The 14,784-nt window shown below is 33.4% G+C and overlaps 2 protein-coding genes across 6 annotated transcripts in view; one reads left to right on the top strand and one right to left on the bottom strand.

Moving 5' to 3' along the window:
• Positions 1–14,784, bottom strand: part of LOC131430237 (rab3 GTPase-activating protein catalytic subunit) — a 507,058-nt gene that overhangs the window by 243,302 nt on the left and 248,972 nt on the right. The gene's annotated exons all lie outside the window — the stretch shown is intronic.
• Positions 1–14,784, top strand: part of LOC131430239 (leucine-rich repeat and fibronectin type-III domain-containing protein 3) — a 461,469-nt gene that overhangs the window by 203,721 nt on the left and 242,964 nt on the right. The gene's annotated exons all lie outside the window — the stretch shown is intronic.

Genomic DNA, 14,784 nt, shown 5'->3' with positions numbered 1-14,784 from the left:
GAAGCGTTTTCTTCCTGGTGGAACAACAGCTTGACCAAATTGGTACCGCATAAAGCATGGCTGGTCTGAAAATTTGTTTATAAATTAACAATTTGTTTTTAAGACAGAGCTTAGAATTTCTGTTTATAAGAGGATATAAACATTTAATATATTTATTACACTTTGCCTGGATTCCTTCAATGTGATCCTTGAAAGTGAGTTTTTTGTCATACGTTAAACCTAAGTATCTAGCTTGATCAGACCATGTCAATTCCAAGCCATTCAATTTGAGAATGTGATTATTGTTTGGTTTAAGAAAAGAAGCTCTTGGCTTGTGAGGAAAGATAATTAATTGCGTTTTTGCTGCATTTGGTTTAATTTTCCATTTTGACAGATAATCACTGAAAATATTTAAACTTCTTTGTAGGCGACTGCAGATCACTTTTAGATTTCTACCTGTGGCTAACAGACTTGTGTCGTCACAGAATAGCGATTTCTGACAACCAACGGGTAGATTTGGAAGATCAGAAGTGAAAATATTATACAAGATTGGAGCTACACTCGAACCCTGCGGAACACCGGCTCGTACGGGTAGCAATTCAGATTTACAATTCTGATAGCTAACCTGAAGAGTACGATCAGTTAAATAATTTTGAATCATTTTGATCAAATAAATAGGAAACTGGAAATCAGACATTTTTGCTATTAAACCTTTGTGCCAAACACTGTCGAATGCTTTTTCTATGTCTAGAAGAGCAACTCCAGTGGATAACCCAGAAGATTTATTTGATTTTATCATGTTCGTTACTCTTACAAGTTGATGAGTAGTTGAATGTTCATGACGAAATCCAAACTGCTCTGGTAAAAAAAATTGAATTCTCATTTATATGAGTCATCATTCTTAACAAGATAATTTTTTCAAAAAGTTTACTGATAGAAGAAAGTAAGCTAATTGGGCGATAACTTGATGTTTCTGCTGGGTTTTTATCAGGTTTTAGGATAGGAATTACTTTAGCGTTTTTCCATCTTTTTGGGAAGTAAGCTAATGAAAAACACTTGTTGAAAATTTTAACCAGGAGTCTCAAGGCAACATCGGGAAGATTTTTAATAAGAATATTAAAAATTCCATCATTACCAGGAGCCTTCATGTTTTTGAGTTTCCTAATAATTGATTTAATTTCATCAAAATTCGTCTCAATAATGTCATCGTGTGATAACACTTGGGTTGAAATATGATCATACTTCAGTGAGACTTCATTTTCAATAGGACTCACAACGTTTAAATTAAAATTGTGGACACTCTCGAACTGCTGAGCTAGCTTTTGAGCTTTTTCACCATTTGTAAGAAGTATTTGATTTCCTTCCTTGAGAGCAGGAATTGGTTTCTGAGGTTTCTTAAGAACCTTAGAAAGTTTCCAGAAAGGTTTAGAATATGGTTTAATTTGTTCAACTTCTTTAGCGAAATTTTCATTTCGCAAAAGAGTAAATCTATGTTTAATTTCTTTTTGTAAATCCTTAACTATGTTTTTCATAGCAGGATCACGAGAACGTTGATATTGTCGTCGACGAACATTCTTCAACCGAATGAGCAGTTGAAGATTGTCATCGATGATAGGAGAATTTAATTTAGTTTGAGCTTTGGGAACTGAAAGATTTCTAGCTTCGATAATATAATGATTCAAATTATCAATTGCTGTGTCGATGTCCGCAGAATTTTCTAAAATAGTTTCATGATCCACATGATTTTCAATGTGAGATCTGTAATCCAACCAATTAGCTCTATGATAGTTGAAAATAGAACTAATTGGATTAATTATAGCTTCGTTGGAAAGTCTGAATGTTACAGGAAGATGATCTGAGTCAAAATCAGCATGAGTAATCGGTTCACTACAAATGTGACTTTGATCTGTTAGAACCAGATCAATTGTAGACGGGTTTTTCACGGAAGAGAAACAAGTAGGATTACTGGGATGAAGAACTGTAAAGTAACCAGCTGAGAGTTGATTATGAAGTATTTTACCATTACTGTTATTTTGCCTACAATTCCACTGGACATGCTTAGCATTTAAGTCCCCTATTACGAAAAATTTCGGTCGATATCTTGTGAGTTTTTGCAAATCGCCTTTAAAGAAATTTAATTGTTCGCCGGTGCATTGGAATGGCAAATATGCTCCAGCGATGAAATAAATTCCATGAATGGTTTCAACTTCGATTCCCAAGCTTTCAATAACTTTAGTATTGAAAGAAGGTAAAATTCGATGTTTAATTTGCCGTTGGACAAAAATGGCAACTCCACCACCAATTCCAGTAAACCTGTCAAATCGATGAACCACATAATGTGGATTACTTTTCAATTTTACATTTGGTTTAAGAAAAGTTTCTGTCACAATGGCAATATGAATTTTGTGAACTTTGAGAAAATTATAAAATTCATCTTCACTCGATTTCAAAGATCGAGCATTCCAATTTAAAATATTCAAATAATTATTTAACATCACTGTTAAATTTTAAATTCATTATAATATTATTTGCAAATTTCCATCCGATTTGAAATGCTTCAAAAAGTGATGAAGTCGAATTCATTTGGATGATCATTTGAAAAAGTTGATCTTGTAGGTAGATCATTTTATTTTCAGTTATATCGCCTAAATCGACTTCATTTAAAGAAGCGAATGGCATTGAAGGAATATTTGTAGGTAGACTGCCATCAGAAGAAGATGATTTGGCCGGTCTACCTATTAATAAATTGTTTTCGTTAGAAGAAGAACTGCAAGGCGGTCCTGTGTTTTGATTATTTACATTAGAAGAAATAGGTGATAGATTTCTACCTAATATACCAGCATAACTGACATTAGAAGAAGATGATGACGAGGTCGATCTACCTGTCAATAAATTGTTTTCGTTAGAAGACGAATTGGCAGGTGCCTTAGAAGAATTTTCAGGTATGTTCTGTAAATTTAAGGTCGTTGATTTGACTTGTTGTCTAAGCGAACGAGCGTTTAAAATTTTTTCCCTGACAGGACATTTCAAATAATTGGATTTATGATTTCCATTGCAATTTGAACATGAAAATTTATCAGTGGTTTCATTCATTGGACAAACGTCTTTCGAATGCGATTTACCACAATTCAAACACCGTATATCCATATGACAATTTTTGGTTCCATGACCGAAGCCTTGGCAACGACGACATTGCGTTAAGTTTGCAATACGATTATGCCGTTTATAATGTTCCCAATGAATTTTAATGTGGGAAATGAAACGTACTTTTTCTAAAGTTTTCAAATTGTTTACATCACTTCGATTGAAGTGTATTAGGTAAAGTTCATGGGAAATTCCAGAGCGTGGTTTAGAAGTACCATTCGCTCTTTTTTTCATAAGTATTACTTGGGAAGGGGCAAAACCAAGCAATTCTTTTAGTTCATTTTTAATTTCATCAATACTTTGATCATTTGATAATCCTTTCAAGACAGCCTTGAAGGGTCTGTCTGATTTTATATCATATGAATAAAATTTATGAAGTTTTTCGGACAAATATCGAATAAGATGTTCGTAATCTTCCAATCCATCCACCAAGACTCGACATTCTCCTCTTCGTCCGATTTGAAATGAGACTTTTACTTCCGGGAGAAAAGTAGAAAGCTCAGTACGGAATGCTTTGAAGTCGGAAATCATCACCGTCACTGGTGGCATAGATTGATGTTTCTTCCCAGAACGACAAGCGTCCATTTTGGGAATTTTTGAAGAATTTTCTTCTATGTCGCTACAATCGGATTCAGGAAGAATCTCGTAAATATTGTTAGACGGCATAGGATCAACGGAAGGGAAATCCGTCCGTTGTCTTTTATTTTTACATTCAGATTCTATTAGATCGTGAATGTTATTAGAAAAATGTTGAATAACGGATTGTGATTTATTCCGTATTGAATTATTTTTAGCCTTAGGCTTGTTACCTTTCCGGTTGAACGCAGGCATTTTTGAAATTAATGAAATTTTAAATTAAATTAACTAGGCTAAATTAGTCTTCGATTAGACTCCTAGCTAGCCTTCAAAAAGGCTGATTAATTTCTTAGTCACTCTAATATCACTCTTTGTATCACTTAGTCACTCTAATATCACTCTTTGTATCACTTAGTTAGTGATTCAGGTAGCCTTGAAAAAGACTGAAGCCTTGAATCAATGAAACTCTAGGTAGCCAGAAAAAAAAAATTCCAGGAGCCAAGAGCTATACGCGAGCGGTGCGAACGACTGCTCAACACCGACTGACATCATCGCATATCCTTAGTTTACTGGTTTCATTTTGAATTTATTTCAGTTTCTTTCCAGTTTGTGATCGTTGTGATCCAATCGAAACCATGATTTGAAGACGACAGTTTGTGAAACCATTTGTATTTTTATTATTTTTTTATGTTTCGTCTTCGACCAATCAGCTCATAGGTAGTTTCTATTTAACTACTAGAGCTACTTATTGACAAGTTTTTGTTTTGCTTATGCATAATATTTTGCTAGTTTTGATTTTGCGGTGTGCTATTTTAGTTGTTTTTATCATATTTTACCATTTTTTTTAATTCTAGCTATTTTTGCTGTTGCCATTTTGATAATTTTATTAATGTTACTTTTTTGCTATTACTGCTACTTTCACCATTTTGTTACTTTTATTTTTTTGCTATTTAAGCTTTTATGCTATAACTATTTTCACTATTTAAGCTATTTGCAATTTTAAAAATTTTAGCTATTTTAGCAATTTTAGCAATTTTAGCAATTTTAGCAATTTTAGCAATTTTAGCAATTTTAGCAATTTTAGCAATTTTAGCAATTTTAGCAATTTTAGCAATTTTAGCAATTTTAGCAATTTTAGCAATTTCAGCAATTTCAGCTGTTTTAGCAATTTTAGCAATTTTAGCAATTTTAGCAATTTTAGCAATTTTAGCAATTTTAGCAATTTTAGCAATTTTAGCAATTTTAGCAATTTTAGCAATTTTAGCAATTTTAGCAATTCTAGCAATTTTAACAATTTTAGCAATTTTAGCAATTTTAGCAATTTTAGCAATTTTAGCAATTTTAGCAATTTTAGCAATTTTAGCAATTTTAGCAATTTTAGCAATTTTAGCAATTTTAGCAATTTTAGCAATTTTAGCAATTTTAGCAATTTTAGCAATTTTAGAAATTTTAGCAATTTTAGCAATTTTAGCAATTTTAGCAATTTTAGTAATTTTAGTAATTTTAGTAATTTTAGTAATTTTAGTAATTTTAGCAATTTTAACAATTTTAACAATTTTAACAATTTTTACAATTTTTACAATTTTTACAATTTTTACAATTTTTACAATTTTTACAATTTTTACAATTTTTACAATTTTTACAATTTTTACAATTTTTACAATTTTTACAATTTTTACAATTTTTACAATTTTTACAATTTTTACAATTTTTACAATTTCTACAATTTTTACAATTTTTACAATTTTTACAATTTTTACAATTTTTACAATTTTTACAATTTTTACAATTTTTACAATTTTTACAATTTTTACAATTTTTACAATTTTTACAATTTTTACAATTTTTACAATTTTTACAATTTTTACAATTTTTACAATTTTTACAATTTTTACAATTTTTACAATTTTTACAATTTTTACAATTTTTACAATTTTTACAATTTTTACAATTTTTACAATTTTTACAATTTTTACAATTTTTACAATTTTTACAATTTTTACAATTTTTACAATTTTTACAATTTTTACAATTTTTACAATTTTTACAATTTTTACAATTTTTACAATTTTTACAATTTTTACAATTTTTACAATTTTTACAATTTTTACAATTTTTACAATTTTTACAATTTTTACAATTTTTACAATTTTTACAATTTTTGCAATTTTTACAATTTTTACAATTTTTACATTTTTTACAATTTTTACAATTTTTACAATTTTTACAATTTTTACAATTTTTACAATTTTTACAATTTTTACAATTTTTACAATTTTTACAATTTTTACAATTTTTACAATTTTTACAATTTTTACAATTTTTACAATTTTTACAATTTTTACAATTTTTACAATTTTTACAATTTTTACAATTTTTACAATTTTTACAATTTTTCAATTTTAACAATTTTAACAATTTTAACAATTTTAACAATTTTAACAATTTTAACAATTTTAACAATTTTAACAATTTCAACAATTTTAACAATTTTAACAATTTTAACAATTTTAGCAGTTTTAGCAATTTCAGCAATTTTAGAAATTTTTTCCCTACTTGAGAGTTAGTAATTATAGAAATAATTTACGATATTTGAATGTTTCACTGTTTTGTCAGTATTGTTTTTCGTAGAGTGCTTGGTATTTATGGTATGAATGACACTCCTGCTATACTTGTACTATAGATTTATTATTAATATTAATATGACAGCTCTTGTTAAACTCAATTATTGTTTTCAAAATATTTGTTGAATTTTATGATGGCCCTTTATATTGATTCTTTTATTTAAGTTCTCGTTATGTCACATTTACTGTGTATTTTTGTTTGTTCATTTTTCAAAATGTGATAATTCATTTCCACTGTAAATGCCAATTTTACCTATGTTTTTACTTTATTTTGCTAATTTCGTAATTTTGTTTTGTTTCTTTCTGTTTTTCTCCTTTTTTGTTTTTGTTTCAATGAGAGAGGTTTTAACACCTTAGGATCATTCGCCCCTTCGGGCCAGAAAATCTTTTTGACCCTATGTGCGTATTTATGGTATGAATGATATTCTTGCTATACTTTTGCTTTAGATCAATTCCCTTAATAATAATATGTTAGCTTTTTTAAACTCAATACTCTTTTTCAAGATATTTGACTTTTCTATTTATGTTAGCGTTATTTTGATTTTTCATTCATTCTTTTATTAATGTTGTTGTTATTTCACATTTGCTATGTATTTTCGTTTGTTCAATTTTAAAAGCTTGATAATTTAATTGCACTGATTATTACAATCAAGTAAAAGTGTTTTTGTTTGTGCCTTATTCAGTTCATGTCGTAATTTTGTTTGTTTCTTTGCGTTATTCGATATTCGCATCATTTTAACTTGTTACTTTTTCCCTTGTGATTAGTATTTTTATTAATAGTTAGAGAGATGGACTATATTTCTTTAATTCCAGTATATTGAATATCTTTACTATTTCGTCACTAATTTATCAAAATAGTAACGTACAAAGATAGTAGTATTTTGGTTAGCTCTTTTCAGTTTTTATCATTGTATCAGTTTTTAGAGTGTCAGGGTGAAACCAGAGAGAAAGCGACAAGCGACGCGAAGAGAAGCGATGCGAAACTTGAAAGATCGCACGGAGTCGCGCGGCAGAGCTCCGTTCACTTAAGTTCAACAGAAAAAATGACAAGTATGTCAGAGTGAACTCGATGCGTTGCGAAGCGACTACTGACCGATCGCATCGCACTCACTCTGACATACATGTCATTTTTCTGCTGAACTTGAATGGACGGAGCTCTGCCGCGCGACTTCGTGCGATCTGTTAAGTTTCGCTTCGCGTCGCTTGTCGCTTTCTCTCTGGCTTCACCCTCTCTTTATCACGAAAAATAAAAAATTTGGAAAACTGGTGACTAATATGATCCATTTAAATTTTCTTCAAAATACTAAAAGCCCAAAGTAGTACCGTTATAGGTTTCGCTTTTGGCTTTCAACTTCATAATATCAACTAAAATGTTGTTTTGTGTTTAGAAAAACCTGCACAAAAACTAAAATCTGATTTTGGTCTATCAACCGACTTAGGAAACACATATTAAAATCAGATAAACTGATGATGGCAGCAAAACCCGGACAGAAATACTAGGACTTGTCTTTGTTACAATTTCGTGATATTAGTAACAAAAAAGTAACGGAATTCAATGCAATGGAGTTAAAGGGAATTTTTGTATTCGAAAGATATTCTTTTAATTATTCAACAAAACTTCAGACTTCTGATTTGTAAACACAAACCAACATTTTAGTAGATACTGTGAAATTTAAACCCTGGTACAGTTCTAGCATTCTGATAGAGAAATCTCGATTGAAACCAAAGGGAACACATTAGAGACCACTTTTTCTAGTGGTTCAAATGAATTCTTTTCGATAAAGATGAAACCCTGCATGACCGAATCAAGCAAAAATTCACTGCTTTTTTTTACATCAAAACTAGCATTAAATTTCAGCGCGCCGAACGCGAACCATTCGACAGTTGCACTGCAACATTGTAGGACAAAGAACCGTTGCATTTCTTTCACACCAGACTCCAGCAGAGTCGAGGTGGTTACCGAGCTGCCAACGGACATCCTTTGTTCAAAGTTGAAACAAAATAGTAGCGATGTGCGCGGTTCCATTTGTCTCTTTTTTCCAGCCCTTTGGCAAGGATTTCCCGGAAAAAAAGTTTCCGTTTCAAATACGCATGCAGTATCAAATGTGTACTCGGTGTGTGAAATTTACAGCACATGATTTTATGGAACATTGTATGTTGCCATGAAATTCGAACAGGATGAGTGAAAAATATTAATAATATGAAAGTTTACTTTTTTGTCATAAAAATATTTCATTCGTTTAGCATCTACAACTAGATTGTTCACCACCGTAATGTTCATCAACCGGGAAAATTAGTTTCGTCTGTCTTCTGCTCCTACCCACAGTCTACTGTCTACTGTCTACTGTCATCCTCCGTACTATCGCCTAAATCTTTCTCATTAGCATTTTGCATTTTCCGTCCTAAATATTACCAGTTCCGCAATCACGCCCATTTCCTTCTGACCGACGTGGAATGGAACCGAAAGCACAATCTCGGGACTGATTTATGAGACAAATCACCCTCTCCGGCAGCTGTCAGTGGGCTCACAACGTCCCGAGGTCAAACGATGCCTCCCGGTCAGGGTCCACAAAAAGCATGTAATTATCTTCTGACATCCATCCGCAGTTTTGGGGGGCCGGTCCGTACAAATTCGCCGTCATCGTCATCGTCATCGCACTAACAAGTGAACACAAACCGGGCGCCTGGTGCCACGGGTTCGTAAGGTTTTACGGCAACAATAGCCCGAAAGGAAACCTTTTCCAAGCGCGCGTGGGTCAGAAGTGAAATCCCAAAAGGGCAACCTTTCGGTCACTACTGTCCTGAGAATTATTGCCACCTGGCCAACAAAGGTGCAAACTAGATTTGAAATTTTTACGCTAACGACTCCGAACCTCCGAGGGTTCTGGAGCTGGCTGACGTGTTTGAAAGGATGTCGTACGTTTTGCATTGGTGAGCGCGAAAGTAAAATGGTCGAGAGCAGGGATGTAGGTATTGCCGTGGCAAAATTCGATGAAGAAACCAAAGTCTGTAATCAGTTTTAATTGCACGTAAATGAACAAACATTGACAAGGGCCAAAGTCACATCAGATCATAACTGAACAAATTTTGTTTTAAATCAACAACACGTACATCAAGCCTTCAAACTTTAATAAAAAAAAAATAACAAGCCTTGAGACACCATCTCTTGTTTTGAAAACGCGTTGGAAGCCTAACCCAAGCAAACAAATGAAACAGACAGGATGCACATACCTGTCATACCTACGTAAAATACCGTCGAGCAACAGCGGGAAACTGCTAGCATCCACCGTCCGTTACAGTCAAGTCCATCCACAGAGCAGCTGACCTCTGGTGGAGCAAAAAAAAAAACAAACAAACAAATAAACGAATGCTTGTCCGTAGAACGTGAGAAGTTCGACAAACTCGGAATGTCTATCAGAAATGTTAGAACACAAACTGCGAAGCGGTCCGGTTGATGTTTCTGCCATGTAGTAGAGTAACCGAGCCTATATTCATCAAATGCATTGAAATGTGCGATAAAAGTAAAATCTACGGTGCGATTTCATCTATCTATCTTCTATACATATAAAAATGCAGAGGTCATTCTTTGTAATCGCATCACTTAAGAACGGATGTACGGATTTACATGATTCTTTTTTTGTTTGATCAGTTTCTACCCCCACCGGGTTCGTACATCAAAAAAATTAGGAAAATTTAACGGAAAAGTGGGAAAAATCCATAAGTTTGGTTTGTATGGACAATGGAATTTTCCGTTGAAAAAGCCACCAATGCTTGCTAGATCTACGATTGATGTTTGACGCGCAACGAGTTGCATAAGTGTTTAGTCGTCGAAGAAAAGAATACTAGTTCGTTGAAAAAATCGTTTGGCGCGCAACGAGTAGGAGATTCCACATGCATACTTGATCCATGCGATTTGTCATTTCGAGCCACGTGCTTAATTGGGTATCGAAATTATTGCTTGAAAAATTACCGGATGGCCTTCAACTTTTAATGCCATTTCTGAGAGTTTATTGAGGATAGATTGCATTCCTAAAGCTAACTCAAAATTGGCGAAAATCGATATGCGAGTATGGGCAGTACAGACAAAAGAAAAGTTCTGATATCGTTTACCAGTTGAAGGACTGTGTGTGTGATGAAGTCAGATGAATAGTATTACCAATTGTGAGCGTGAGTTTAACAAATCAGAAATTTTTTTTAATAAGTCAATGAAAAGATTGAGCTGTAGAAGCTCTAAGAGCAAACTAAGAGATTTTTCTTTCATTCTGCTTTCGAATGAATTAGATTACACTAAGCACACATAATAAGTGGCAATTTGATCAATGTTCCAGATGATTACAATAATAGATTGAGACAGCAATTTTATATTTCATGTTCTGTGATTTTTTTTTCAAGTTGGTAAGATCAATACCAAATTAAAATTTAAGCGTCGTCTCTCTAAGCAACCAAAAGTTCTACAGTGCTTGGAAAATATTCACTTTGTTAGAGCTCTAAAATACGCGTATCACTTTTTGGCAACTTGAACGTACAGAAAAAGTTCTGAGGATACTTTCTCGCTGTTTAAAAACTGTATTAAGAACTGCTTCAAAGTTTGTTCTGTTGCGTCGGGTGAACATTCAAGTATGAGCCAAAGAACGGACTCTTCAGTATGCTTTGTATGTTTCTTAGGCCAAATTTGTATGTTTCAAAAGCGCTTATTTTATGAAACTCAACCCAATTTTTGAGTATGTATCACCAAAACAGTCCAAAAATTCCCAAAGCAGCAACACATTCGGCATCGACAGTACAAAAGATAATCGAAGATTCCGAACCATCGAATGATTTGGACGGGTGCTTAGTTTACTAGGATAAATTACGCAATAGTTCGCGCTACAAAGTTGGCATTGAATGCTGTGAAAATATTATATTCTGGGCAAAATCACAAGTGGCCATTTTCGCCCCGGTTTTTCCTACATGCAATACATTCTTCTTATAATGGTTTTTTCATAATTCATTTTTGTTCAGAGCACGTCAAAATAATTTTGTTTAATTTTGTTAATTTCAAACAAACGAAAATTGTCTCCACCAGAAACAAAGAATACACTGAATCTAATTCATCCGTTTTTTGACAAAAATCAAATATATTCGTTTCTAAAAAAAACTGAATTTTTGTGCAAAAAATGTTCCATGACTATTTCGTGCATTTTTTAGTTTATCTTAAAGTTTAAAGAATACCTTTAACAAGGGAAATAGAACGAAGAACTATTGAGATTATGAGAATAGGTCATCTGATAAATATTTTGTTTGGTTTTTGTAGCCTATTGTCATAAAAAGCGCGTACTGCAAAATGTTCTATTGTTCAAAATCAAAGTACTGTATTTTTTTATTTTTACGCAAAATATACTTCTTTTCAAAAAAAAATATACGAGCGTTAGGTATAAAGACTGTCCCAGAAGGTATGGACGCAACCAAAAACCGCTGCCATTTCGCAATGGTTCAGAATCTGTCAATTTTTATGACTGCGTCCTGTTGTTTGCACTCTTTTCCAACCACTTGTGCAGTTGTTTATTCGTTTTCATTAGTTTGTTTCGAAATGCGTGGACTTTCAGCAGCACAACGTCGAAAAATTGTGTACAAATGGTGCACAGAACGCGGACTGTCACTGGGAAAGATAGCAAAAATGGAAGGAGTAAGTGAAAAAACCGTGCGAAATGCAGTCAGGAAGTTCGGTGATGATAACACCTTTAAGAAAAAACCGAAAACGGGTCGAAAACAAGGTCCTGCTAACCCTCAGTTGGATAAACGTATACTGAAGGCATTCGAGCAAAAGAAGGAGGTTTCAGTTCGGGATGTGGCCAAAAAAGTGGGCACTTCGAAGTCAAATGTTCTTCGTGCTAAAGAACGTTTGAATTTTCGCACCTATAAGAAGCAGAAACAAACAAAACGTAGTCTGAAACAAGAAGCATCGATCAGGCCGAGGGTTCGAAAACTGTACAATACGATTCTTGCTGGAAATTTGAACAGCATAATCATGGACGACGAAACCTATGTAAAACTCGATTACAAATCCTTGCCGGGACCACAATATTATACGGTGCGAGAAGGGCAAGTGTTAAACCAGTCCGAGACATCGATTGAAGTCGAAAAATTTGGTAAGAAAGCTATGGTCTGGCAAGCAATTTGTAGCTGCGGTAAAATTTCGAAACCCTTCATCCCCACTGCTTCAATGAAAAGCGAAATATACATCCAGGAATGTTTACAATAACGACTTCTACCCATGATTCGAAGCCACAAGAATCCTGTTGTCTTCTGGCCAGATCTTGCTTCTTGCCACTACGCGAAATCAACGGTAGAATGGTATACTACCAAAAATGTCACTTTCGTCCCAAAAGACATGAATCCACCAAATTGCCCACAACTTCGACCAATTGAGGAATTTTTGGGCAATAATGAAGGCACATTTTAGAAAACATGTCTCGGCAGCCGAAACCATTCAATAGTTCGAAAAAGATTGGAAAAAAGTGTCAAAGCTTGTCGCCAAGAAGTCTGTACAGAATTTAATGAAGAACGTTCGCAAGAAGGTGCGCCAGCTAGTCTACAATGGTTAAGTAGCAAATGTTGAGAATAATATTCTGTTGTTGTAGTCTAATATTATCAGTATATCGAATAAAATTTGAATATCCAACACTTGTGAATTATTTACAGCGAAATCAAAGTGCGTCCATACTTTCTGGGACAGTCTTTAGTGTGTGAACAATGAAACGATTTCCAAGTAACTAAACCTGAAAATATCGTTTTTGTTGCCTTCAAACAGTTCCGATTTCAACCAGCGGTACTAGAAATGGGAACTTTGGTCAAGACGCAAATGAATCTCTATCTATCCCTATGATTCAGTTGAATAAAACAAATAGTGCTATCTACGTTGGATTCTATGACACGAGCAAAGCAATTGAATTCGTTGAAGACAACATCAACATGCACTAGGAGAAACATGAAAACATTGTATTGTAAGAGAGCGTGTACATGACTTGCACTCAGACACTAATGATGAATATATTCGATTCCACAGTATGAAGAAATTTTTTCCATCGTGAAGTGTGAAAGAATTTTTATCCGGTATCCTCAATGGCGTAAATTCGTTATTTTTCTATTTTTATTTTATTCTTTTTCCTTCATCTGATCTGTTATAGTCTCCATGAAGCATTGGAAGGGGAATAATGCAATCGTCAAATTGGGCGTAAAAACTCCTTCATCTTTTCTGACGGTTGACAATAATACAATTATACATACATTTGAATATTACACTGTGGGCTGTGTATATACTACATTAATCTTCTTAGTCTATCTTTAAAAACATTACATGAAATTAAAACATTCATGGGCACTGTTAAAAATGCACCCCAAATGGGTTCGTTTTGTCCATAGTTAGTACGTTGAAGTCTTGAAAAGTTCCGCGATCTTAAAGTTCTAGGTGGTACATTGATATTTACTTGAGAAAGTATATTAGTAGCGTCAATTTGTCCCATCAATAGTTTCCCTATAAATACAGCTCTGGAAATATTTCTCCTTTTTAAAGTGTGTCTATACCCAGTAATCGACAACGATCAGTATAAGGTAGTTATTCTGTCGGGTTGCGCCAAGGTAAAGATCTGAGGGCATAGCGGAGGAACCTAGCTTGTATTGACTCAATTCGGTTAAACGCATTTTTCTCGAAAGCAGGTTTAGAAAGTTCGTGTCCATCGTCATTCAAAAACTACTGCACCAATTTTTTTCAAATTTTGCACACATTTTCTACATATAAAATACCAGACCTCAACGTCTTCCTTTTCGTTGTTTGTTACTTTAGGGAGGTTTAACAGCTACAAAACGGCGAATTTTTTTCGTTAAAAATCGTAGTTTTCACATTAAGCAACCACCAAAAATTAAAAAAAATTTAAAAAAAATCAAACAGAAACGTTAGGTTTTAAAAAAACTTCATCTCTAACTATGCTGCGTTCATTTGTTCACAGATTCCGATTAGCTTGTGCAAAGATATGGGAGTAATGGTCTCTGAACGACAGCTGAAAATCAAGTACTACACCTAAGTCCCTTACAATTGATACTCTCTCAAGGAATTCTCTGAAAATAGAGTATCTCCAGAAAATACACTGCATGCTCAAAGAAGCCTACATCTTCTTATGTAATTACCGGCCAGAACACAAGGATTCCATATAGAACTCTTGTTACCTGCAACCATCAACTGGTCACATGCCAATACACTAAGGTCTCTTTTTAAACGGTTTTTTTCGCATGGTTTTTTTATACACGACTTTTTTTACACGGATTCCGGAATTAACACGGTTTTTATTTACGCGATTTTCGCAATTAGGATTAAGGTTAAGATCGTTAGTGTTTATTACACATCGCAACTTCGGAATTAAAAAGAACTTATTCTCAAGCTTTATTTGCAGTGAAAATGTTTAGATTGTCGTTCTTTTGAAAACCG

The sequence above is a fragment of the Malaya genurostris genome, chromosome 2 (assembly GCF_030247185.1).
Source record: "Malaya genurostris strain Urasoe2022 chromosome 2, Malgen_1.1, whole genome shotgun sequence".
Lineage (NCBI taxonomy): Eukaryota > Metazoa > Arthropoda > Insecta > Diptera > Culicidae > Malaya > Malaya genurostris.
Note: the sequence above shows the minus strand (reverse complement) of the source record. Positions and strands in the feature narration are given on the sequence as shown.